At 35.6% G+C, this 26820-nt stretch overlaps 1 long non-coding RNA gene across 4 annotated transcripts in view; it reads right to left on the bottom strand.

Moving 5' to 3' along the window:
* The window catches only part of LOC131410667 (uncharacterized), a 142671-nt gene extending 117970 nt beyond the window's left edge, over positions 1 to 24701 (bottom strand). For 2 of the 4 annotated variants that reach the window (XR_009221380.1, XR_009221379.1), the window contains exons 1-3: positions 24123 to 24701; positions 9605 to 9644; positions 8201 to 8339 (exon numbers count right to left, since the gene is read on the bottom strand). This is a non-coding gene — a long non-coding RNA (uncharacterized LOC131410667). Of the gene's footprint in view, positions 1 to 8200; positions 8340 to 9604; positions 9649 to 22551 lie in introns of all 4 variants that reach the window. The other 2 variants (XR_009221382.1, XR_009221381.1) reach the window with 2 other exon arrangements.
* Positions 24702 to 26820: the final 2119 nt, after the last annotated feature.

Raw genomic sequence — 26820 nt, 5'->3', positions numbered from 1 at the left:
TACACTCATTTCCCTCCCAAATGGCCAACATTACAGATGCTGTTCTCCACTCTTTGTCATTGAACCTTTTGTTACAATTTAATTCACTTTAAGTATATCCTACTTATACCACAAGATCTAACTAAAGTTCATCCTGGTTCATTGTTCTATTAGGCATTCCAGCTCTCTCAAGTACTCTTTTTCTTCCAAATATCTATATATATTTGGTGATGTCTCTCACTTCCTATTTACCAAATATTGCCAGATGACATTTCTTGAACCATCATCTTACAATTTTGTGTAACTACACTTATAAATCAGCCTTGGCTTTACAACAAAATTATAAGATACAAGGAGTTAAAGTATGTGTTTATTACTTCTTCATGATCCCATGCTAAACATGAGAAAATGGAGGTCTAGAGATATGAAATTACTCTGGTTGTGATGTTGAGTTTGGATTGAAAGGGAGCAAAGGTGAGTGTAGGGGAGACCAAGTAGAAGATTCAATTTGTCCACTTAATATATTTTATATCAACAGGTGATACATCCAACATAAATCAATATAAATTCTGGAGAGATTAAGGAATTAAATGTAAATGAAACCATAAGGGACACATATAAGACTATACTCAAGCTAGGGAGTCTTGCTAAGTATAAATGAAGAATACAATACTGGAAATGAAAAATTCACTAAAGGGACTCAAAAGCAGAGTAGAGGATACAGAAGAACGGGTCTGTGAGTGGGATGAAAGACTAGAAGAAATCACCCAAGATGAACAGACAAAAGAAAAAAGAGTTAAAAAGAGTGAGGACAGTCTAAGGGACCTCTGGGACAACATCAAGTGCACTAACATCTGTGTTATAGGTGTCCCAGAAGGAGAAGAGCAAGACAAAGGAGCAGAGAATCTATTTCATGAAATAGTAGCTGAAAACTTCCCTAACCTGAGGAAGGAAACAGACATCCAGGTACAGGAAGCACAGAGAGCACCAAACAAGATAAATCCAAAGAGGCCCACATCAAGACACATCATAATTAAAATGTCCAAAATTAAAGCTAAAGAGAGAATCCTAAAAGCTGTAAGAGAAAGACAAGTTACATACAAAGGAAACCCTATAATGCGTTCAGCTGACTTCTCAACAGAAACCTTACTGGCTAGAAGAGAGTGGCATGATATATTTAAAGTGCTAAAAGGAAAAAACCTACAGCCAAGAATACTCTACCTGGCAAGGATATCATTCAGAATGGAAGGAGAGATAAAGAGTTTCAGACAAGCAAAAATTAAAAGAGTTTATCACCAAGAAACCAGTCCTACAAGAAAAGCTAAAGGGACTTATTTAAGGGGGAAAAAGAAGACCACAAATAGGTAAAAATTACCTATTTCCCTGATAAGAAGGTAACAGATACAAATGTAAAAAAAAAGAGGTTGGATGTGATATAAAAACATAACATGTGGGAGGAGGGGAGTAAAAGAGTAAAGCATTGAGAAAGAGGTCAAACTAAAGAGACTATCAACTTAATATAGATAGCTATATATGTAGGTTATTAAATATATTATATATTATATACTGTATATATATTATATACCATTGTATTATATACTATGAATCTCATGGTAATCACAAACCAGAAACCTACAAAATAAACACAGAAAATTAAGACAAAGAAACCCAAACATAATACTAAAGAAAGCCATCAAACCACAAGGGAAGAGAGCAAGAGAAGAAGAAAGAAACAGAGAAGAACTACTAAAACACCCAGAAAAAAAGTAAAAAAATGGCAGTAAGTACATACTTATCAATAGCTACTTTAAATGTCAATGGACTAAGTGCTCCAATCAAAAGGCATAGGGTGGCTGATTGAATAAAAAAACAAGACCCATATATATGCTGCATACAAGAGACACACTTCAGACCTAAAGACACTCACAAACTGAAAGTGAAGGATAGAAAAAGATACTCCATGCAAATAGCAATGAAAAGAAAGCTGGAGTAGCAATATTTTTACCAGACAAAATAGACTTTAAAACAAAAACTTAAAAAGAGACAAAGAAGGGCACTACATAAAGATCAAGGGAACAATCCAACAAGAGTATATAACACTTGTAAATGTCTATGCACCCAACATAGGTGCACCTAAATATATGAAGCAACCATCAACAGACATAAAAGGAGAAATAGACAGTAACACAATAATAGTAGGGGACTTGAACACTCCACTAACACCAATGGATAGATCATCCAAATGGAAGATCAATAAGGAAATATTGGCCTTACATGACAAACTAGACCAGATGGACTTAGAAGATATATACAGAACATTCCATCCAAAAACAGAAGAATACACATTTTTTTCAAATGCACGTGGAGCATTCTCCAGGATTGATCACATATTAGGCCACAAAACAAGTCACCATAAATTTAAGAAAATTGAAATAATACCAAGCAACTTTTCTGACCACAATGGTATGAAACTAGAAATCAACCATAGGAAGAAAATCAGAAAAGCCACAAACAGGTGGAGATTAAACAAAATGCTACTGAACAATGATTGGGTCAATGGAAAAATCAAAGGAGAAATCAAAAAATACCTGGAGACAAATGAAAATAAAAATACAACATGCCGTTATTTATGGGATACACCAAAAGCAGTTCTAAGAGGGAAGTTTATAGCAATACAGGCCTACCTCAACAAACAAGAAAAGTCTCAAATAAACAATCTAATGGTACAACTAAAGAAACTGTAAAAAAAAGAACAAAAAAAGCCAAAAATCAGTAGAAGGAAGAAAATAATAAAAATCAGAGCAGAAATAAATGAAATAGAGACCAAAAAAAAAAAAAATATATCAATGAAACCAAGAGCTGGTTCTTTAAAAACAAAAACAAGATTGACAAACCTTTAGTTACACTCACCAAAAAAAAAAAGAAGTCTCAAATAAATAAAATCAGAAATGAAAGAGGAGAAATTACAACGGACACCTCAGAAATACAAAAGATTATACAAGAATACTATGAAAGGCTATACACCAACAAATTGGATAATCTGGAAGAAATGGATAAATTCTTAGAAATATACAACCTTCCAAAGCTGAATCAAGAAGAAATAGAGAATTTGAATAGACAAATTATCAGAAAGGTTATTGAAACAGCAATAAAAAACCTCCCCCAAAAATAAAAGTCTGGGGTCAGGCAGCTTCCCTGGCGAATTCCACCAAACATTCAAAGAAGACTTAATATCTCACCTTCTCAAACTCCTCTAAAAAATTGAAGAGGAGAGGAAGCTTCCTAACTCATCCTATGAAGCCAAAATTACCCTGATACCAAAACCAAATAAGGACAACACAAAAAAAGAAAATTACAGGCCACTATCTCTGATGAACACAGATGCAAAAATCCTCAACGAAATACTAGCACATCACATATAACAATACGTTAAAAAGATTATACACCATGATCAAGTGGGATTTATTCCGGGTATGCAAGGATGGTTCAACATCCACAAATCAACCAATGTGATGCACCACATTAATAAAATGAAGAATAAAAATCACACGATCATTTCAATAGATGTAAAGAAAGCATTTGACAAGATATAGCATCCAGTTATGATAAAAACTCTGAATAAAATAGATATAGAAGGAAAGTACCCCAACATAATAAAGGCCGTATATGACAAATCGACTGCTAGTATCATTCTCAATGGTGAAAAACTGAAAGCTATCCCTCTAAGAACAGGAACCAGACAAGGATGCCCACTGTCACCACTCCTATTTAACATAGCATTGGACGTCCTGGCCAGAGCAATTAGGCAAGAAAAAGAAATCAAGGGATCCAAATAGGAAAGGAAGAAGTGAAACTGTCACTATTTGCAGATAATATGATTTTATATATAGAAAACCCTAAAGAATCCACCAAAAAACTTTTAGAAATAATAAATGAATATGGCAAAGTTGCAGGATACAAAATCAACATACAAAAATCAGTTGCATTTCTATACACTAACAACGAAGTAGCGGAAAGAGAAATTAAGAATACTATCCTGTTTACAATTGCAACAAAAAGAATAAAACACCTAGAAATAAACTTAACCAAAGAGGTGAAAGATCTGTATGCTGAAAATTATAAAACATTGTTGAAAGAAGTTGAAGAAGACACAAAGAAATGGAAAGATATTCCGTGCTCTTGGATTGGAAGAATTAACATAGTTAAAATGTCTATACTTCATAAAGCAATCTGTAGATTCAACACAATCCCTATCAAAGTCCCAACAATATTTTTCACAGAAATAGAACAAAGAATCCTAAAATTTATATGTAACAACAAAAGACCCCAAATAGCCAAAGGAATCCTGAGAAAAAACAACAAAGCTGGAGGTATCACACTCTCTCATTTCAAAATATACTACAAAACTATAGTAACCAAAACAGCATGGTACTGGCACAAAAACAGACACACAGATCAACGGAACAGAATCCAAAGCCTTGAAATAAACCTACACATCTATGGACAGCTGATTTTTGACAAGAGAGCGAAGAACATACAATGGAGAAAAGAAGGTCTCTTCCACAAATGGTGTTGGAAAACTGGACAGCTACATGCAAAAGAATGAAAGTAGACAATTACCTTACACCATACACAAAAATTAAATCAAAATGGATTAAATACTTGAATGTAGGACCTAAAACCATGAAACTTCTAGAAGAAAACAGTACACTCTTCAACATTGGTCTTAGCAACACATTTTCAATCACCATGTCTGATAAGGCAAGAAAAACAATAGAAAAAATATACAAATGGGACTAGATAAAACTGAAAAGCTTCTGCACAACAAAGGAAACCATCAATAAAACGAAAAGAGAACCTAACAATTGGAAGAATATATTTGCAAACCATATATCTGATAAGGTGTTAATCTCCAAAATATATAAAGAACACGTACATCTCAACAACAAAAAAAACTAACAACCCAATTAAAAAGTGGGCAAAAGACCTGAACAGACATTTCTCCAAAGAAGATATATAGATGGCCAGCAGGCACATGAAAAGATGCTCAACATCATTACCTGTCAGAGAAACGCAATCAAAACTACAATGAGATATCACCTCACTCCTGTCAGAATGGCTATAATTAACAAGACAGGAAACAACAAGTGTTGGACAAGATGTGGAGAGAAGGGAACTCTCATACACTGCTGGTGGGAGTGCAAACTGGTGCAGTCACTATGGAAAACAGTATGGAGATTCCTCAAAAAATTAAGAATAGAACTACCATATGATCCAGCTATTCTACTGCTTGATATTTATCCAAAAAACATGAACACATGCATGCTAAAGATACATGCACCCCTGTGTTCATTGCAGCGTTATTCACAATAGCTAAGACTTGGAAGCAACCTAAGTGCACATCAAGGGACGAATGGATGAAGAAGATGTGGTATATATACACAATGGAATACTACTCAGCCATAAGAAACGATGAAATCCAGCCACTTGTGACAACATGGATGCACATTGAGGGTATCATTCTAAGTGAAATAAGTCAGTGGGAGAAGGTCAAATACCGTATGATGTCACTCATAAGTAGAAGATAAAAGCAACAAACAAACACATAGAGACAGAGATTGCGCTGTTGGTTACCAGAAGAGAAGGGGGGAGGGAGGAGTGTGAAAGGGATGATTAGGCACATGTGTGTGGTGATGGAATGTAATTGGTCTTTAGGTGGCGAACATGATGTAATCTATGCAGAAGTCGACATATAATGATGTACACCTGAAATTTATATAATGTTCTAAACCAATGTTACCACAATAAAAAAAAAAAGAAAAAAAGACAATTGGATGATTTTATGAGATAAATGCTTTCATTCTTCTTTGACTTCCCAATTTCTGGACTCCATAAAGACCACTCTGGTTTGAATGAGTTCTTCATTTAGGCAATAACACAATTTATTTTGTCACAACCATCTTTAGCTACATTTCACATATCCTAATGACCTGGATTAGAATTTATATTTACTGTATTCTCATCACTTATTCATTTGCAAACCATCTTAGGTTGAGTTTCTTTCCTGGGTGATGAATAATGCTGTTATATTGCTGAATTTTTGCTATGTTGTTGCTAAGAGAGCAATTTTTCATCATATTGAGAACGGTTTACTAATTAGATACCAACCCCTACTCCTCTTCCTAACACGCTAACTTATCCTCCACCTGGAGCAAGGATAAATCTGAGACTCAAGCAAGAGTGAGTCTCCTGGATATTGTCAAATGGATTAAGTATGTGGAAATGATCCTTTAAGATACTAACAATGAACCTCACGTGTGAAAGGCAATATATATTAGACAAAATGTTAAGAGCTTCAAGTTAAATATTTCCTTTACCTACTATTTGGTAGCTATACAACCTTAAGTAGCTTAATTAAACTTTCTAAGTCTCAGTTGACTCATCCACAAAGTAGGAGTAATAATACCTCCCTCAAGGGGCTGTTATAAAGGTTAAATCACATAAAAACTATAAAGCATCTAACACAGATACCTGCTGCATCGCATCATCATCATTTTGAATTCTTAAACCTGTTATAACTGTATAATTAAATAGACAAATTGGTCAAAACTGGTATGAGTAATTGAAAATTTAATTTTGGGCTATTTGAAAACATGATATTTAGATGAATATGGATATCGCTTTACACTATATATTGTATAGAAATTCCCAGTAGGTTAATAAAAAGTTTCATCATTTGTTTTCTGGAGGGAAAAAAGTGAGCATTGAAAAATGTGTGCTTAAGGAAGTCAGATATTAGATAAACAGGTCTCTTGAGCAACTTTCACAAAATGGTGTCACATTCTGACAGAGAAAAACATGCTTCCCTGTAGTCTGGACGTGTATGTCAGACAATCTTAGCTGCTGCATTGGTATATTTTCTTATCTCTCCATGCCATTTTTAATCACGTGAAGTCTGCTACAATATTGAGTTATACTTTGGATCACAAAGTACAAAATGGAACATATAAAATACAGACAGCCCAGAAAAAGTGGAACTACAGTATTCCACAGTGATATTCGTCTTTTTTATAGGTTTCTGGAAAGCATGCTGTAAATTTTCCCAGTAACTAGCCACTGGAGTCATATCTCCAAGCAGTATTTACAGAGTAAAAGGTAATGCATGGCAGTTAGAGTCTCCATGAAGGATAACTATTCTGTTATCTCCACACATAGAGTGTTTGCACTATGAGGGTAATCAAATTGCTACTACATTTGGGAGGCAATGGCGAGCAAGAGCATTAGAACATCAGACAGAATATCAACGATGCCATAATATGTTTCACAGTGGAGGAAGTGTGATAAGATCATACAAGGAGATAGCTAATTTGCCATGGCAATGGGAGCTGTCAGTCGATGAGGGAATGAGTGGAAGGAGGATGATTTAGGGTCAAATCAACAAAGGTTGTATTGCATTCCAATGTGATTTGTTCATACCAAAGAAACTTGGTTCCTCTCATGTTCCTGATGCAAAACAAGTTACAGTTCAAAGCCAGACACAAAAGAAAAACCTGCCTTGAATAAAATTTTAACTTTTCTAAAAAATGCCAAAATGCATCTTACTATAAGGGGAAGTAAGAAGACATTTCATATTTCAAAATATAGGTAATGTACAGATCTACCAAATAATTAGTATCTGTGGACTCAATAATCTATTAAGTTACTGGAATGTTGTGATGTAATCAGAACCACATTGATGAGGCCATTTGATGCAGTAATTATAATTCTTACAGTGGATTCTCTGGCATGTCTTCAGCCTGCAAAGATAGTAATCTAACGTTGCCATATAACTTGCCATCCTTTTACCTTTTTCCTACACTGCTCTACTGCCTGGTAAATGTTAACCATTCTTCAAGACCCAGTCCATGTGTCATCTCCTCCATGACACCTCAGGATGCACTAATCACCTCCTCTGTGCTTCTGTAACACCCACCCACACATGTCCATGTCTATATCTCTCATGATACTGTAAATCTTTAAGGACCAGAATGACCATATTCATCAGTGCCAGCTCAATGCCCACATGATCTTTAACAAATGCTATGCTAATAATTAAAAGCTATTTGGTATTAAAAATTGTATAAGTTTCAAACGGCTGTCTAATGACTGAGTGAAATTTTAAAAATCTGAATCAGAATGATAGAGCCCTCCAAGATCTGTTCAGGATCTAGGCATCACTCACTTTGACTTCCATCCTTTCTGCCCAGCCACCCAGGGAGGGAGTTCTGGCTCCAGGCCCTGTGCCATCCCAGGTAGTCTTGGAAAGCTGTAGGTGATGATGAGTATGTCAGAAAGCACACAGGACAGGAGAAAGGGATGGCCTAGGAAAGATAAACAAGACAAACAACGGGAGGAGAAGGTGACAGGAAGGAAAAACTTTTGGATGAGAAGTCCAAGTGAATCTGTAACAGTAGCTGAAGTAAATTTAAATAAAACACAGTCAAATCCTGTTAAAATGTTAAAATATACAGTGTAGGAGACAAGTAAAGACAATGGAAATAAATAATTGCTATTTTTAAAATTAGGATGACATGGTATGTACCAGCTCTTGCTTGTTCTTTCAGGAAATGCCTCCTGGCCTAGTACGTAGTACAAACATAATGAATGATGGTTTACATGTTTTCTTCTCATGTGGAAGAACCAGTGAGTCGTGGAAAGTCTGTGAGTTTTGGAGTCAAATGAGAATTTGATTTCTAGTTCTAGTAGCAAAATGACTATAGGAAATTTGCCTATCTTCTCTCATCTTCACTTGAAAAGTCTTCAAATTGAGAATTTGTTAATATCTAGCTCCGGAAGCTGTGTAAGGACTCAATGAGATGTTATGTGAAAGTAGCCTAGCACAATGCTGGCATGTGTCCTAGACTCAACATTTTCTGCCTTCATCACTCACTTTTTTCTTTTCTTTTTTCTTCACTTCATCTATTGAAATATGTATTTATTTATTTATTTTACTAACTTGGTATTTGAACATGGTTCAGGAAAATTAATGATTAAAATTGTTGTCTACCTAAGTAGATGTGCTAGATCTTAAAGCTTTCTGAAATAAACTTGTTTGTATTAAATTATGAAAAAAAAATTAGTGGCTCACGAAGTTGAGCCTACAGGAGGATTTCAGTAAATGTGTGTTGACTGGTTTATTGATATGGGTTGGTTTAAACAAAACATCAGACATTTGAGGTACGTAAAATATGTGATTATTGGTACTCATATAACTTCTATATTGAAGCAGTCCCTTAATAGTCACTTTGTTATTTCCATACATCTTTTATACACTTCACTTGGAAGCCTCAAGTCTTAAGAAAATCCTTTAAAGATTTCCAAGGCTAAACACATAATCTCCTCAAAACAGTGCCAGTTTCCAAGTTATCTACAAAAGCTTTACAAATTGTTCCATTTTCCCATGTTTGACATTGTGGCATCATCTTTATCTCCTTCCTCCTTTTTTCCCAGTTCTGATTTACTTTGTCTCCTTAATAACTTTCTCTAATTCACCTTTTCTTCTCCAATCAATGATCACTAGTAGCTCAGTCCTTAGCACTCTTTTTTTTTTATATTTTTCTATCATTTCTTAATTCACACCACTTACCAAATATTTGTTTACTGTTTCTTATGTGTCAGACACTCTTCTGGCTGTTGAGGAAACAACAAAAAATAAGATAGACATGATTCCTGCAGTCATGGAATTATACTGAAAAGTAAGATTGTAGTGGGAGGAGAAGGACATAAGATAATGCCAAATTCTGATACAAGCTATAAAAAAAATAAAATAGAGAGTAGTGGAGGTGAGGGAGATAGCGGAGCTATGCAATACAGATGGAACAAGGAAAAGTCTTTGAGGAGATGAGTTTTGAGCTGAGACCTGAAGAGAAAGGGCCAAGAGGAAATCACTAGGCTAGATGAGGTTGGAGTTAAGGGATTTATCCTTCTGGTTCTTTCTAACTGAGGTAACCCCAGGCTGGCTAGAAATCCCTGTCTCCCTTTACATCCTCATGGCTAATGGTGACAGCTCAGCTGCTGCTACCACCTCCAGATTCTTGAATTACCTCTTGTGGTTTCCCCACTCCTCACCCATACCTTTGTAATTAGTCACTTTGTAAATAAAAGCTCTTCAAATTATCCTAATTTGAGTGTACCATCTGTTTCCTTCTGGCTCCCTGACTGATACAGTAATTTGTACTGAAATGGCCTCAGGAAAAAGGCCCACCAAATTGGAGTCTGGTGTTGTGTTAATGATATACTTGAGTAATGCAGGAAACCTTCTGGCTGGGTGAGGGAGGAGGTAAATGGGACACAGGTGGGACACAGGTAATCCATGATATGTGACGACATTGTCACTGGTGACAGCATGAGATGAAATGCAGATGGAGAGGAAAGCCTGGGGAAATCAAAGATCTGAGTCACTTAGCTGCTATCACAACAATAGTGATTATGGAATCACCTGGATTCTCCTATTATACCTTAAGAATGTACATTAGGAAAAAAGAATATAAGAGCTATGAATACAAATTAAGAACACAGAAAAACACAAAGTCATTATGGCAGCTTCAAATCATTTTCTGTAATTGCAAAACAAATATGGCTGAGGCCCAGGCTCTGGATCTGTTTAGAAGGTGTGCTAACTTGCACTGCCGTTTCAATACTCAACTACACCATGTTTCTCAGGCTAAAGTGGGAAGACCAGTGACTAAGGGATGGGACATTGACCCATGAGATAAGATCACTTAGGCATACATGGACAGGGATGAAACCTTATATCGCAGAATATCCTTTTTCTATAGAGGTAGCCCTCTTCTGCCTAAAAGCCTTTAAATGACACATGTTTTTTGCTGATTCTCCTCAGGACTTAGCACCACTCATTGCCTCCAGACCTACATGAAACTTACAGAGAAGTAAGCCAAATAGTTTACAATCCAAAGAGTTAAAAAAAAATCTTGCTAATCAGTATTGGCAGGAACCTGGGGGATATGGGGGAAGTGGATCCTGTAGGTGTTATATCAAGAGAGAAAATATAAAACTCAGTGAGGTCAAATCCATTCATATTGATGGAAGTACCCAATATTTGAGAAGTAACGGGTTGACTTAAGGGCCTGAGAATGGCACTAAGTTGGTGGTACAGACTGAATGTTTGTGTCCCCCCCAAAATACATGTTGAAACCCTACCCTTCAATGTGATAATATTAGGAGGTGGGGCTTTGGGAAAATAATTAGGATTAGGTGATTAGGTCATGAGGGTGGAGCCCTCATGAATGGGATTAGTGCCCTTATAAAATAGATCACAGAGGGGCTGGCCTGGTGTCATAGCAGTTAAGTGAGCAGGCTCTGCTTTAGCAGCTGGGGCTTCACGGGTTTGGATCCTGGGCATGCACCAACACACCGCTTGTCAAGCCATGCTGTGGTGGCATCCCATATAAAGTAGAGGAAGATGGGCACGATGTTAGCCCAGGGCCAATCTTCCTCACAAAATAAATAAATAAATAAAAGAGATCACAGAGTTCCCTTGCCCTTTACACCATATGAGGACACAGCGAAAAGTTAGCAGTCTGCAACCTGGAATCAGGTTGCAGATTCACCAGAATCTGACAATACTGGCACCCTGATATTGGACTTCTCAACTTCCAGATTTGTGAGAAAAAAATGTTTGATATTTAAGACACCCAGTCTATGATATTTTTGTTATACCAGCCCAAATGGGCTAAAATATTTGGATATTAGTTGGCCTACAGTTAATGGGGTCAATATGCTAGAATTTACTTGGTATACTATATGGGATGAATTCCAAAGTTTCACATAAATGGGAATGTTGGAATTGATTTATTGTGTGAAAGGCTCAGAAAAAACAGGCCTTGCAACAAGACATTAAGGCTCAAAGAAATCAGTGGTGTGGGGGCAAACCAGAGGAATGGAATGGTATAAAGACTGTTTTAATTTATAAGGATTTGTTGTGATGACGTTTATCAGGAAGAGTCCAGAAATGAAATAGATGGGCAACCTTATAAGGTGTTGCTTGTAATATATGGGGGAGGCGAGGGAAAAAAAATCAACATCAACTGAGAAATAGCTTAACCTGAATTTCCCAAGTGGAGAGTTATCGTCTTTTACCTATTCTCAAAACTAAGCTAGTTCTCGGTTCTGAAGTCTCTTTACTAAGAGAATGGTCAGGGTCCTTTGAGGAAGGCACTGTAAGATATATATATCTCAGACAACAGGTAATGGCAGAGACATATATATCTCTCTCTCTGACTGTTGAGGTCAAAAACATGAAAGCCGAGGACTTACTACTGTGTTAAGCTGTCACTTCCCAAGAAAGAGAAGTGGGAATAAAGTGATACTTTATGTAATTATTGTCATTATTGTCACAACTCCCTCCATCTTGGGAGTTTTGATTGGTTGACATAACATGGATATACATATAAATATCCTTCACCATAATTCTTTAAATAGACAAAGATGTCAATTCTTTCTACAGTCATCATACAGAGATTATAAAACATAAAATAATCCAAAATGCAACAAAAGTAGTTTTGCTCCCAGCAATGATGGACTAGCTTGTTTTAGACCATCCTTCCATCTGAAAATAAGTAGATAGGTAACATAAAATACTAAAATACTTTTGAAGCCACTGAAAATCTTTCAGTTAGGACTTTTGCTTCTGAGGGCTAAGAGTCCAGAGAAGTGAGCTAGACATTTGCAGCCACTCATCTCTCAAGGCATCTACCAATTTGAAAGGAGTGGCTGAGAGACTAGAAGCTATGCAGAGTTTAGAGAATTATAGGGCTGGAAGAACAAAAGCTGGATTCAGGGCTGGCAAAGGAAGAACGGCCCTAGAAAGTACACCAGAATTTTAGTGGTGACCCCAAAGGACTGTTTCCTAAAAGTAAGATAACAGAAATTGACAAGCCCTTAAAGAAACTGAGGCCCAGCTTTCAAACACTTCAATTCCTGATTAGATTAAGACTAATATATTAGAGAACATAGATACAGACCCGTGTATGTATGAACAAATGATTTATGAAAAAGATGGCACTGGACAGCAGTCAGCAAAGCATGATATTTTTAATAAATGACAATGGTTTCATTGAATATTCATGAGAAAAAAATGATATTGACTCCTAACTATACCATACACTAAAATTAATTCCAGATAGAGTGTACATCTAAATGTGAAAAATAAAACAAGAAAATTTCTAAAAGATAATTTAGGAAAATATGTCTATAATCTTGAGTTAGGAAAAGATTTCTTCAACAAGACAAAAAAAACTATAAATGAAAAGATTAATAAATTGGACAATATTAAAATAAAGAAGTCCTTTCTATTTATAAACACTAAGAGAGTAAAAATATAAGGTACAAGGTTGAAGTATTTGTAATATATGTGACAAATATATTATTTGCATAATCAATTAAAGACTCCTATAAATCAATAAGAAAATAAAATCAGACAACCCAATAGAAAAAAGGCAAGAAGCATAAACAGGCATATATAATGGCCAATAAACTTATAATAAAGAGTTACACCTTATTAATAACAGAGAAATGAAAATTAAAACCACAACGAGATACCTCTACTTACCCATCAGAATGGCTAAAAAAAAAAAAAAAAAAGATGGAGATTCCAAGTCTGGGAAAGGATACGAGAATTAGACTCCTCATGTGCTGTTGATAACAATATAAATTGGTGCAAACATCTGGCAGTATCTACTCAAGTTGGATATGTTTATATCCTTTGATTCAGCAACTCTACTCTGGCATACGCCCAACAGAAATTCATTCATGTGTACATGAAATGACATGCATGAGAATGTTCATAGTGGTTTTATTCATAATAGCCCTAGTACAGGTTGAATTGTGTCCCCCCAAAAAATGTGTTGAAGTCCTACGCCACAGTATCTCAGAATATTACCTTGTTTGAAAATTGGGTTGTTGAATGTATAAGTAGCTAAATTAAGATGGAGTCATACTGGGGTAGGGTGGGTCCTTAATTCAATATGGCTGATGTCCTTATGAGAAGAGGCACACAGGGAGAAAATGGCCATGTTGATAGAAGCAGAGGTTGGAGAAATGCATTTACAAGCCAAGGAAAGCCAAGGATTGCTGGCAAACATCAGAAGCTACAAGAAGCAAGGAAGACTTTTCTTCTACAGGTTTCAGAGGGAATGTGGCCCTGCCAGCACCTTGATTTCAGACTTCTAGACTCTTGAACTGAGGGCAATAAATTTCTATTGTTTTAAACCACTCAGTTTGTGGTTATTTGTTACAGAAGCCCCAGGAATCTAATTTAAGCTGTGAAGTGGAAACAATCCAAATATCCATCAAGAAAAAAATAGATAAATACATCATGTCATATTCACAAAATGGAACAGTATCCAAAAGCAAAAATAAATGAAACACTGCTACATGCAAAAACAACCATAAATTTGAGTGAAAAAGCCAAATACAAGATAGTATATACTGTATAATTCCATTTATTTAAATTTCCATAAGAGCCAAATAAATCAATAGTGTTAAATGTCCAGATATAATGATTACATTAGGAGATGAAAGAGGGTATAATGTTTAAGAAAGGGCACAAGGGTGACTGACATCTGATGTTTCATTTTTTAACCTGGATAATGATTATATACATATACGCTCACTTTGTGATAATTCACTGTACACTTTTTTTATACATTTGTATATTTGTTATAATTCAGTAATAGATTAGTAAATAAACTCATAGAATCTTTGAAATGTCATTCACTAAAGAAAATAAATAAAAAGCTTGACAAGAAGAAAGATAAATGGATTAAATTATCTAATTCCTGAGAATTTTTCCCTTGTGATGCTGCAACTGATATTAAACAGTCATACTATTGAAGTAACAGAGAATAATCAGTTTAGGGTCAGAAACAAAGTCTTTGCTGGCTAGTCCATCCCCTGTTCATACCACACACAATTCCTACTCCTCCGTCTAAATGAAGTACTGCCCTCAGAGGTTATGGTTCTTTCGACGTGTGGTATATCCTGCTGAGCTACATTCTGGCCTATTACTTACCCAAGAAAAGCAGAGGTTACAACAATTTAAACTTGAACTATTGAAATCATTCATGAGTTTGGTAAAAATTGTCTCTAAATAAAATATTTTGTAGATACAACTCAAAAAGCCCTGAAAGGATTAAGAAGTCCTCTCAAAGACCGTGAGGCAGTAAGTTCTGAGCACGTTGAGGGCGTCAGTTATTGGCTTGTGGTTAAGAGAACGGAATGTACAGCCCATTTTCTTTAGGTTCGGATTCCTGCTTCACCACTCAATACCTGTGTGAATTCAGGTAAGCTACTTAATCTTAGAGTGTCTTAATATGAAAAATCCTCCTGACAAAACTATGAACTAGGTAATTTTATCCTCATCTTACAAAGGAGAAGATTTAGGCTAAGGCAGCTTAAGTAAGGCTGATTAGTTCACATAGCAAATTGTGTTGATACAGTTGAGATTTAATCCCAGAGCAATTTGAATCTGAAATGTGACCTTTCTACATTGTCATGATGGGTACAGCTCAGATATTACCTCCTACTATATGCTTTCCCTTGACCACCCAAATCTAAACCCCCTAAGTACTGTGCACACTTCTGTATGGTACTTGTCATGATATTTTGTTATTTATCTGTGACCATTTGTGACAGATGTCAACATTATTCTGTAAACCCCAGTAAACCAGGAAATCCTGCAGGGTAGAGAATTTTTATATCTACATCTCCAATGTCCAGCAGTGTGCCTGCACAAAACTATGAAAAAAGATGGAAAAATTGAATATACTCAAATAAGTTATCAGATGTTTAGAAATCAAAACATATATTTTATGAATCTGAAACATATTACTCTTGTCATTATGCTATGTTTCTAGGAGGTCTATGAACTAGCCCCTGATATGTGAAAATATTTTTGTCTCTGGTGAGAATTTGATTTTATGGTACCTTCTGTTTCAGACTGATGACTCATTGGAAGAAATGATTGGCCAAAATTGTCACAAATGCCCAGCAAATCCCAAGAACAAAATAATCTATGGAGAACTACATGGTACACTTGCATATTTAAAAAAAAAATCTTTAAGAAATAGGGAAAATATGAAATGTATATTTTTTAAGCTGTTGTGGAAAGGAGTTTGGCTTCTAATCTAGTCTGTTTATGAAGTAATCAAAGATACTTTTTTGATGTCAATAGTGTTGGAATTGTAAAGAATTTCAAATATGAGGGAAAGGTGTTTGTATATTCAAAAGAAATGAAGGGGCTAATCCTGGAATGCCATTTAGTTCTGCCTTGTTAGTGGTTCCTAATCAATGCATTCACTTAGTTTTTAATCTATAATTTGGTTTCTTTACAACAGATTCTAATTTCCAAAATAATGAAAAAATCCTTGATAATGTTTTCCACCTTTCAGCTCTCATCACTACAATACAGAATATTCCTCCAAATTTTCTGTAACTGTACACTTTGAAAATACCTAGGTATTTTAGCCACTTAGTTGACTATGTATGTTTGTGTTTGGAATCAGTTGTAATGCTAGTAATTATGGTATAATAATTAGTAGGATTAAAAAAAAAATTGGTCATCTCTACTTAGTGTTGACTTAATTGAGAAAACTTCTAGGAGGATATCCATTAATCCACCAAAAATCATTTCGAGGAAAATAAAATTAAATAAAAAGATTCTAAGATCACGTTAGTTATTATCATAAAAGTACGTAAATCCCAAACCTTCTCTTTTAACATAGAAGTGTACGTCTTGGTTCAAGATGAATACGCTGTTAATACTTAATATTTAATAACAATAAAAGACATAGCAAGGAGGAAATTTATAACTTTCTTTTTAATTAAGCAAAAGTTGCTAGAATCACTACTTTAATTAAGAAATCCAGATGGCTCCAGATTTCAGGCATAAAACGTGCTGCCACCTTGAGAGGTGTCATCTTGGGTAAGTTTCCTCTTTTAAAACCATCACAGATGTTCTCTAATAGAGAAATACCCTAGGGGAACACAAACAATGACTTATGGGAAATTCAGTTTCTGATAGGACATTCTTTTAAGTTCCAGGACACAATCTTAATATTATTATCTGGTGTGTGGTTTAATTATTCAGGAACAATGATTTCTGATCACCCAAATATCTCAGTTTATTGATCTATTTTTTCAAGTGTATTTCAACACTACGGAGAATTGTCCTCTTGAAACAGTAACAATATTCTTACAAGGACAATGATCCATTTCCTCCTCACAGTGTTTTGGAATGTAAAATTTGTCAATCACATTTCTGCAGGATTTATGTTGCATATTACAAAAGAAAAATCTTTGAATTGTGCAGTCTTTCAGAATGACATCTGCAGACCCTGAGTTGTACTGATGCCCACAACCTACAGACTAAGTTATAAAACACTAGGAGAAAACCAAATAAAATGATCTCTAGGTTTCTAGCTGCTGGGTTTATTGTCGTTGTCATTTTTGCTTTGATGGTTTTGTTTTGTCTTTGTTATAACCATGGGTGATAATTCTCAGAGTGCTAAAAGTGTCCCCGAGTTATCATGAGTACGGCAGTGTTTCAAAAATGAAACTCCTGCCTTTGCTTTTCACTCAGTCTCATTTTGAGCTTCTGGATCTCCTGGCTTTGTCTTCTCTTTTGCTTCCACATTTATCCTTAGACATGATGACATAGCTCAGTTTCCCTGGTTTTCTCCCCAGCGCTCCCAAAGACGTGTTTTGCACTTCCCTGGTGTTTCTACCTGCAAGCTGCACCAGCTTCAGCTACAGACATGCCACTTTACCGTTGGGCGATGTAGCCTACCCTCCCTCTACTGCTTCATGGGGGATGGGGAGGTAGGGGTCGGACCTCAGAAGATGTTCGGATGAAAATTTTCTTTTCCTATCACTTCAGTATTTTTCATTATTATATTTTCCCATCACAAAAGGTGAACTGAACTGATTGTTTTCCTGATACATCTAACTTTTTACATATCCAAATTATTATGGCTCGTTTGGAAAATATCTTCTCAATAGCATCTTCTATAGATTTAAAACATTTAATTTTTAAAATAAAAAAACTCCCTAAAAATACTTAAATATATCAAGTTATTTGCAATGATTTGAGAAGAAATAAAAATATGAACAAGAAAAATGGCATCCAGTGATAATGGATACCATGTAGATAGTGAATATTTTAATAAAACAGATTGAGATGCGGAATAGAATAATTGATTTATTATATGGTTCTAGGCATTCAAGTCCTAGTCCTTCCTCTGCTACTAAATAGCTATGGAACCTTGAGCAAATTATTTTATCATCTCTGGGCATTAATTTTTCTCATTTATAAAATGAAGAATTGAAGTAAATTATCTCCAAAGTGTTTTATATCTTGGTTTTTACATTCTGTAATACTCAAGAAACATTGTCTTAGAGTCATGAGCATGTATTAGTGTGACCCTTGTGATAAAGTAAGAAGCACCGTCTGTTAGCTGAAGTTAGGTAAATGAGATTGGTTTCTAGATCTACAGAGGAACAACTGTAACCAATAAGCATTCACTGGAAAATTTAGTGATTTCTGGATATATTTACATATTAAAATATAAGAAAGTTATTGTAGCTACCAGCTCAGGCAAAAATGAATCCAGAGCATGATGAATCATAAAATACATAACACTAGCTTTAGAGAGTCCAGTCACCCTGTGTCCTTTTCTTCATTCTACATCCCTCTTCATTCCCTGTCCCTGAGGTAACCAGGTCTCTGATACACCTACAAATTTCCACCCAATTAAATCCTAGGTGCAAAAAAAAAGACGTGATAAAATCAATCACATTATTATTCAAATATTAGTCACATATTCAAATATTATATGCTTAGCTAAAACCTCTTAAACTCTTTTGAGGTTTTTGAATTTTAAAGATGTCAAATACATATTATGACCCAAGAATTCCACTCCTATTTATATACCTTGAAGAAATTCTTACAAACACATATGCAATAGAAGTCGTATATTAAAATGTTCAAGTAGCTATTGTAACAGCCAAAAATTGGAAGCAACCTGGTTGGTAGCAATGAACAGGTGAAAGGATAATTGCAATATATCATAAAATGGAATGCCAGGCAGAGGTGAAATAACTGAAATAAAGCTCATATGTCAATATAGATGACTCACAAATATAATATTGAGTGAACCAAAACAAGCAAGTTAGAGGCTGGCCCGGTGGCGCAAGCGGTTAAGTGCACGCGCTCAGCTGTGGCAGCCCGGGATTCGCTGGTTCAGATCCTGGGCGCGCACCAATGCACTGCTTGGCAAGCCATGCCATGGCGGTATCCCATATAAAGTGGAGGAAGGTGGGCACAGATGTTAGCCCAGGGCCAGTCTTCCTCAGCAAAAAAAGAGGAGGATTGACAGATGTTAGCACAGGGCTGATCTCCTCACACACACACAAAAAAAAGTTAAAAAAGTTTTACAGATTATTCTATTTCTGTAAAGTATAAAAACATGTAAAACAATGTAATATGATACAAACTACACATTTTATCACATACATAAATGCAGACTTTAATCAAATATTACGTTGTTTATATGTATATATATAGAGAGAGAAAGAAAGAGAGAGCAATATGATGATAGATAGATAGGTAGAGAGATGATTGATAGATAGACACATAGATGGACAGAAGTAAAACTACGGAGAAATGCATAGGTTAATGCTTCCTCTGGAGAAAGGACAAAGAATGGGAAACCAACACAGTTCTGGTACATAGACATCTTAAAATTATTTTCTTTTTTTATGGTGAATGGTGGGCTCATGGTGGTTTATCATATTTTATCTCTTTCAATATGTCTGAAATTTTCTCAAAATATATAAATTATCAAGATCATGAAACAATTTTATTTTTTATTTATTTATTTTTTTTGTGAGGAAGATCAGCCCTGAGCTAACATCCATGCTAATCCTCCTCTTTTTGCTGAGGAAGACCGGCTCTGAGCTAACATCTATTGCCAATTCTCCTCCTTTTTTTTTCCCCCCAAAGCCCCAGTAGATAGTTGTATGTCATAGTTGCACATCCTTCTAGTTGCTGTATGTGGGACGAGACCTCAGCATGGCCAGAGAAGCGGTGTGTCCGTCTGCGCCCGGGATCTGAACCTGGGCCGCCAGTAGTGGAGCGCGCACACTTAACTGCTAAGCCACGGGGCCTGCCCGAAGCAATTTTATATTTTAAGCAATTCCCACAGAGGAGTTGAGATGAGGGTGGTACATCTGAATTCATGTGTAGTTTGATATAAAGATCGTCACATCTGAACACGTGGCCAGCTCTGTTACTTAGGGTTTTGTACTGGGTATATGGTAGATCAAACATTTACAAATGAATAAAAAACATCATAAATAAGCTTTTCAAGTTGAAAACTTACTTTAAGGCTGATATTAAACAAAAGTAATGCTGATATCCTTCCAAACGTATTGAACGATTTTTTTCCTATTAAATACATATCATGTTTAGTTGAAAAAGTGTAAGGTGGCAATAAAGACATCACTGAATGAATATTTTATGTCAGTTTATAAGTATCCAACATTACTAAATAGTTTTAAAGCATATTGTTACATCTTGATTTCTCTGGTTTTTTTCACATCATCCATTATGTAGATAATGTTTCTTATTGATATTTGGGGATTTTAATTCATACAAACAATAATTATTATATTATCTCCTGAGTTGTGATTTTTTTATTCAACTTTAGAATTTACCTAGCTCTGTGCACTAAATTTAATATCACTATATATAGTCAATGAATTTCTATATCCTTATCAATACACCTATATATTCTCAATGTATATAATGAATAGAACATGTAGCACAGTTCTGTTCTAATAGTAGATTTCAATAAATAATCATGGGTTGGTTATAAATTTGTGTTTTTATACTCTAATCAAGTAAAATCTACTGCAATATAAATTATATAATATGTTTTAAAATGGAATTGGTGTCAGGATGAAAGAAAACTGGAGTTTAAATAATAAATGTAACTTTCATAACATATCAAAAGGAAAAAGTTCAGCTGATTTTATTAGAGTGAAATGATTCAAACTCTAGATCGTAGAGAGCAGGAGTGAAGCATGAATAGGTTAAGATGTTTCATCATCTTACAGTGTGATAAAAAGAAAATGCCTTTGGAATGAAATACAAAGGAAGGCTTTCCTTATTATTCACACCATTCTATTTTCCTTTCCCTTGTTTTCTGAGTGTGATCACAAAAATCACAACATGAAATTCAACAGAGGTAAAAACAGTACCAACCTGTCAAATAAGGCTTGAAAGAAGCTTGTTTTGGGAGCAGATCTTATAAAAAAGGTTTGTGGTTTTCAATGAACATAAGATCAATCTGATCAAATAATACCATCATATGAGGGCTTTTAAATAGCTAACGATATCCTTAGCTGCATTAGAGTAACTAGAGTTCTAGACCATCCACATTAACTGAACGTATCTGTTCAATAGCGGGGTAACTAACATATTAAGAGCAAACCTGGCAAACTAGACTATATTTACAATTCCAGAAGAGGCTGTTCATGATGATGAGGGGATCTAGTCACTACAGCAGGGAACACACAAAGAAAAAAGTAAAACTTAAGAAAGAGCTTGTGATATCTATCTTAGAAAAGACTTGAGGTAATTATAATAACTATCTTCTAATATTTGAATGGCTGTCAGTGTATTTGTCCAGTTTTGTTTCATAAATAAGAACCTCAAAAGTTGGGTGGAAGTAATAGCTTTTAGCTCAATATGTGTGATAGATTGCACTTTTGTTACAATTCTTCATTCCTCAATATATCCACACTCTCTGTCATGTGATCTGGCAGCTCCTGTCACTAAATAGAGGCAGAGTATGTTTCCCTGTCTCATTGATTTTCATCTTGCTGGACAATGGAATTTGGATAAACAATGAGCTAGTTAAGAACCTACGCTTTACGTGGCATTGCATGTTTCTGTTCAGTCTTCTTGTTCTATGAGAAGTTGCCCACTTATCCAAGGAGGATGTAACCTGGGGGTACCCTAGACCCAGTCTTAGAACTTGGAGCTCGGCCCAGGGATTCAGGCTAGTCTCCAAGTTGACTAACTCTAATAGTTCTTAGATTAATTTATGTCTTCAGTGAAGCTTTTCTGAACTGTTTCAAGCACACAATTTTGCCTGATCTACACAGTCGTTACTGATTCACTATAATGATTAGTATAATGGGCTATTTGGGTATTATCATTTTAAACAATGGGCAACTGATTTTGTTTTTAATTGCATCCTCAACATGGTTATTATAAGACATTTGTCAAGACACACCCAAACTCTTTCCTTGATTCTCACCTTATCTTTTATTCCTTTCCCAACGAAATTATTGGCCCTTACTCCATGCTTAACTTCCACATTCAAATGTGTTTTCAGTGCCAATAATATTACTGTCAATTAGCTATTATCAAAAAACCACTATAGACCAATATTGATTTAAATTTAGCACTAGATTGATATAGATGCTTAGATTCAGGACTTTACTTACTTATTTTTGTTGTTATTCATGTTGATTGACAGTACCTTGCTTAATTGCAATCAACTTGAACTAAATCCTAATAAAACAGAGTTCAGTTCAGATTAGGAAATCCCTGTATTGCACTAGCAGAAGTTCTGCCATGCTATACAGAAATATATTGTATAAAGTAAGTAATTACACATGAGATAATACATATAAAGAATTTAAGGCTTATAGCAATATAATACATACTATTTTCAACATTTTATAGATGAAGAAACTAAGATACTTTAAGATTAAATGATTTGCCTGAATTCACATAATTTGTAATGGGAGAACCAGGATTCAAATCCTGCCAGGCCAACACCAAAATTTTGCTCTTAGCTAACAAATTCTATTGCTTCCATAGGTGAGATTTGAGAACATGGCATACTCTTTTATTCTATAACAATCTCAAGGCACATTAATGCCAATTAATTAGAACAAAACTCAAATCCACAACTAGTTCTAAAAGATGGGATTGCCAGGAATGAAATAAAGCTCAGGGATGGTTATCTCTTGAGAACAGGATGAGGGTGCTTTTGTGTCCACTGTATTTTCAAAATGGCAAACAACTAATTATTCATATAGGGTCATGAAATAAGTAATAATGTCAAAATATTTTTCAGGGATCAACAATAACAACAAGAAGGAAAAGCATGTACCCATTCTCAAGATTTCTCTTTCTTGATGATGTTGGAATTTAGTTTATGTTTAGGTAATATGTTGATTTTAATAAGACTACCTCCATCAATTATATCATTTGATCTTCACAAAGATCTTATGAGGAAAACAATATTATTCATCTTTGTTACAATTAGAGGAGAGAAGTTTAGAAACATCAGGTAACTTATCCCAGACAATACGTTCTATAGGTGTCAGCTAGTTAGTATTCTAACCAAGGCTATAACCTGTTCCTTTAACCAATGTCGTTCAATCTCTGGCCATAATATCAACTGTAGTTTAGAGTAACACAGAGAAAGAGTGTTTGTACAAGATCCTGTGTGAATGCCATCCACTTGAGAGGTGCTGAGAGTGGCCTTCACATAGTATAAAATGTGTATGGTGCCTCCTAGAGTTGTCTTGTGCAACAAGATGACACTGCATGACCTTGAAATTTCCACCAGATATTCTTATGTATCTAAAAATGACATTCATTCAATTAGTACATTTCTACCTCATTAACAAATAAAAATATTTTTATTAGAATCAGAATGAATAACAATAGTAAGTATGACCTACTATTACGTTTCTCTTCCTTCCTGTGCAGTATTGAATAAGAGGGAAACACAAGGCATTCTTTGCCAGTGGTTTCTATCCCACAAACACCAAGAAGAAAGAAATGTAGTCTAATGAGCAAACAAAGAAAAATCTTGTGGACATAGTTTGGTTAAAATCTTTCACAGGTAATTGTAGACTACTTATATGCCTGTTATTCTTCACCAGAAAGAAAAAAGAAAGAAAAATGATCATAATAGGAAGCTGTAGACTTTTATTGAATTAGCCCCCGGGGAAGCTGATCTAAGGCGGGAGCAGACATCAGCTTCACATGAAGGCAGTACTCAGATCAGCTCAGTGGGAGAGACCCAGGAAAGGCAAGAGCCAGGAGTGAGGCAACTGACAATCCCTAAGGAGAAAGCACAGCAGTGGTTTTATAAATATGTATAGAACGAAGAGAGGAGTCACCATAGAAAACTTTGTTGCTTTATCACAAATAAAGATATTACACAGAACCATATTTTTGTTTTCCCAAAACTGAGATTTCAAGTGGGACTAGCCCACCTGAAAGCCAGGAGTCAGACAAGCATAGCTTCAGCTTTTCCTCACCTCACCTAATCTGTAATCACTTTCAGTCTCATCAGGGACCTTCATGTTGCCTGGTGAGGCATCTGTTCTCAGGTCTATCCTCTTCCTCCCACCTCCCATGAGATCTCCTTTTGTGAGTTGTTTTCTTTTTAATTCCCTAACTTTAATATAAAAGTTTTGGTTATTAATAAATGTTCACTTATAGTGGAGGTGAGAAGAGAGACACTGTACCAAATCCTAAGAGACTCAAACTTCAGTTTAGGACAGTGGACATTTGATCTAAATCATCAAAAGTCAAAGCTGTATTTGAAATGTTCAAAAATAACTCTGTGCTCAAGCTCATCAGATTTAACAGCTGCTTTCAAACCAAATATTTAAGAATCCAAGCTCTAAAATTAAATGAAAGCAATCACTAGCTTCTCCCACATGGGGAGGGAATAGACTTGAGTTATGTTTCACTAGAGGGCACACCCGAGGCCAGTTCTGAAAGCCAAAGGGAGATTACAAAGTTTGGGTAGAGGGAAGGCGATCTGGGAGACTGGAAGTCTTTGAGCTCTGGCTGAGAAACTACCTGAGGTGGATCTTGCAAAAGGATTTCTACTTAAAGAAACAAGTTGGCCCGGAAGACTTTAAGATTTATATGGTCTATCTGTATGAAAACAGTTACATTTAAATACATTTAATCCGGAAAGTATATATGCTTTTGGAAAATTACAAAAAGAAATAAGTGCTTAGGAATGCTTGGATACATGCCTTTTTGGCCTGCTAAAATCCAAATTATATTTGCCAATCAGATCTTCCCTGGCCTTTCATCATAATTTATATAATCACACAATAAATATTCATGGAGGAAATGAAGACAGTGCTCAGCCAGTATGAGTTTGGCTTTGCAGGCTGGTGACTAAAAGAACAAGAGACCCTGACCTGAGACAGCAAATTCAGTAGGAAGGATGGAGGTTCCCGCCCCGAGGTGTGGCTGGTAATGCACAGATAACCAGCCATTTAGTTAGAGTAGGAAGTATCTGAGCACTAAGACCCAGATCCTATGAATGTGAAGCCTTAGAAACCTTTGAAAGTATTGTAAAGGGTGTAGTCAACATGGACCTGGCAATCTGAGTTCAAAACTTTGGAATAAGGCTAAAGCGACTATGGGTCCAGGCATGGTGGAAAAATCCAGCGTCATAAATCTACCAAAAGCCTGGAACAAAAATGGATAAATAACAAGGTTATGACCTTTGATGCTGAATCTTTGGTTTGTATTCCTCGTGGTACGTTGGGGGGTCAATGGCTTTGTTGTAGGCAGGGAGAAGCAGGGCCCTGCCCAGATTGCCCATGACTTCTGGAAGTTTCTTATTTAAACATGCCCTCAAATGTAAATGTCCTCTCCCTTACTGTACCTTGGGCTTCTTTTTCTCTCTCTATTGCAGCCAAAGTAAATACTACAGAAAAAGTCCACATGATCATTCCCAAACTGATGAGAAGAAAGAGACCTATTTCCTTTTTACAGTGTTTTCTAAGCACTTGCAGTCTCTGAGAGGGAAATAAAGAAATGCACCACCATTTATTTATGGCATTTTGTTATTGAGATGTTAAGAGTTATACTTTCTTTTCTCTCAACACGCTCTTTTCTTGTCTCAGTCTGTCAATTTGTTCTTGGCGTTCTGCAGCTAGACTTTAACTTGAATAGCCATAGAGTACCTGGTTTATTTTTTCCTCTACCTGCCTATTACCTGAATAAATGATGGCTTTAAATGCAAAGACCCAGACAAGGGGGACAGATACCCTCTCCATATCTAGCAATTTGAATTTCAAGGGAAGCCTCTGACTGGGGCACATGATCATGCACAAAAGGTCCCCTATCTTCCATGTTTGCCTCAAATGAAGAAAACTGAACTTGAACATCAAATTTATAAGATATATCCATGTAACTATCAAATCATACTTAACTGTATGAAACAGACACTTAAGAAGATGCAAGTCAATTTCAAAAAGATTAAAACCCATTGTGTATCCAAATGAGTTCTCAGAATTTAACCTCCGTGTTGCCTCCAGGGTAAATACTGACCCATGTACACCTGATCAGAGCCAGTGCCTAAAAGTAAAGTAAATTAAACACAAAAGAAAACACATATAGACACACATACACACACACCTTTCTCCAAAGGTAAACTTTCAACATAATCTTATTTTCTAGTGTATTCCTTCATGATTTTCCTGAGAACATTTTAGAACATCTTCCTCAGACTTACTAATGACCTGTTAATGAACTGACACAGACTGTACTTATGTAAATTATGCAGTTTCTGAACCTAGAGTTAAAGTTTGGTACATTTCAAGGATAAGAAATCAATCATCTTGATATTAATAACTGCCACCTATATGTCCTTCACATCTGTGCTGTTTCATAGTCCCTACACCTTGATGAGTGTCATAGGTGACTTTGAAAGCCTGCAC

The sequence above is a fragment of the Diceros bicornis genome, chromosome 10 (assembly GCF_020826845.1).
Source record: "Diceros bicornis minor isolate mBicDic1 chromosome 10, mDicBic1.mat.cur, whole genome shotgun sequence".
Lineage (NCBI taxonomy): Eukaryota > Metazoa > Chordata > Mammalia > Perissodactyla > Rhinocerotidae > Diceros > Diceros bicornis.
The sequence above is the reverse complement of the archived record's forward strand: the minus strand, read 5'-3'. Positions and strand labels throughout refer to the sequence as shown.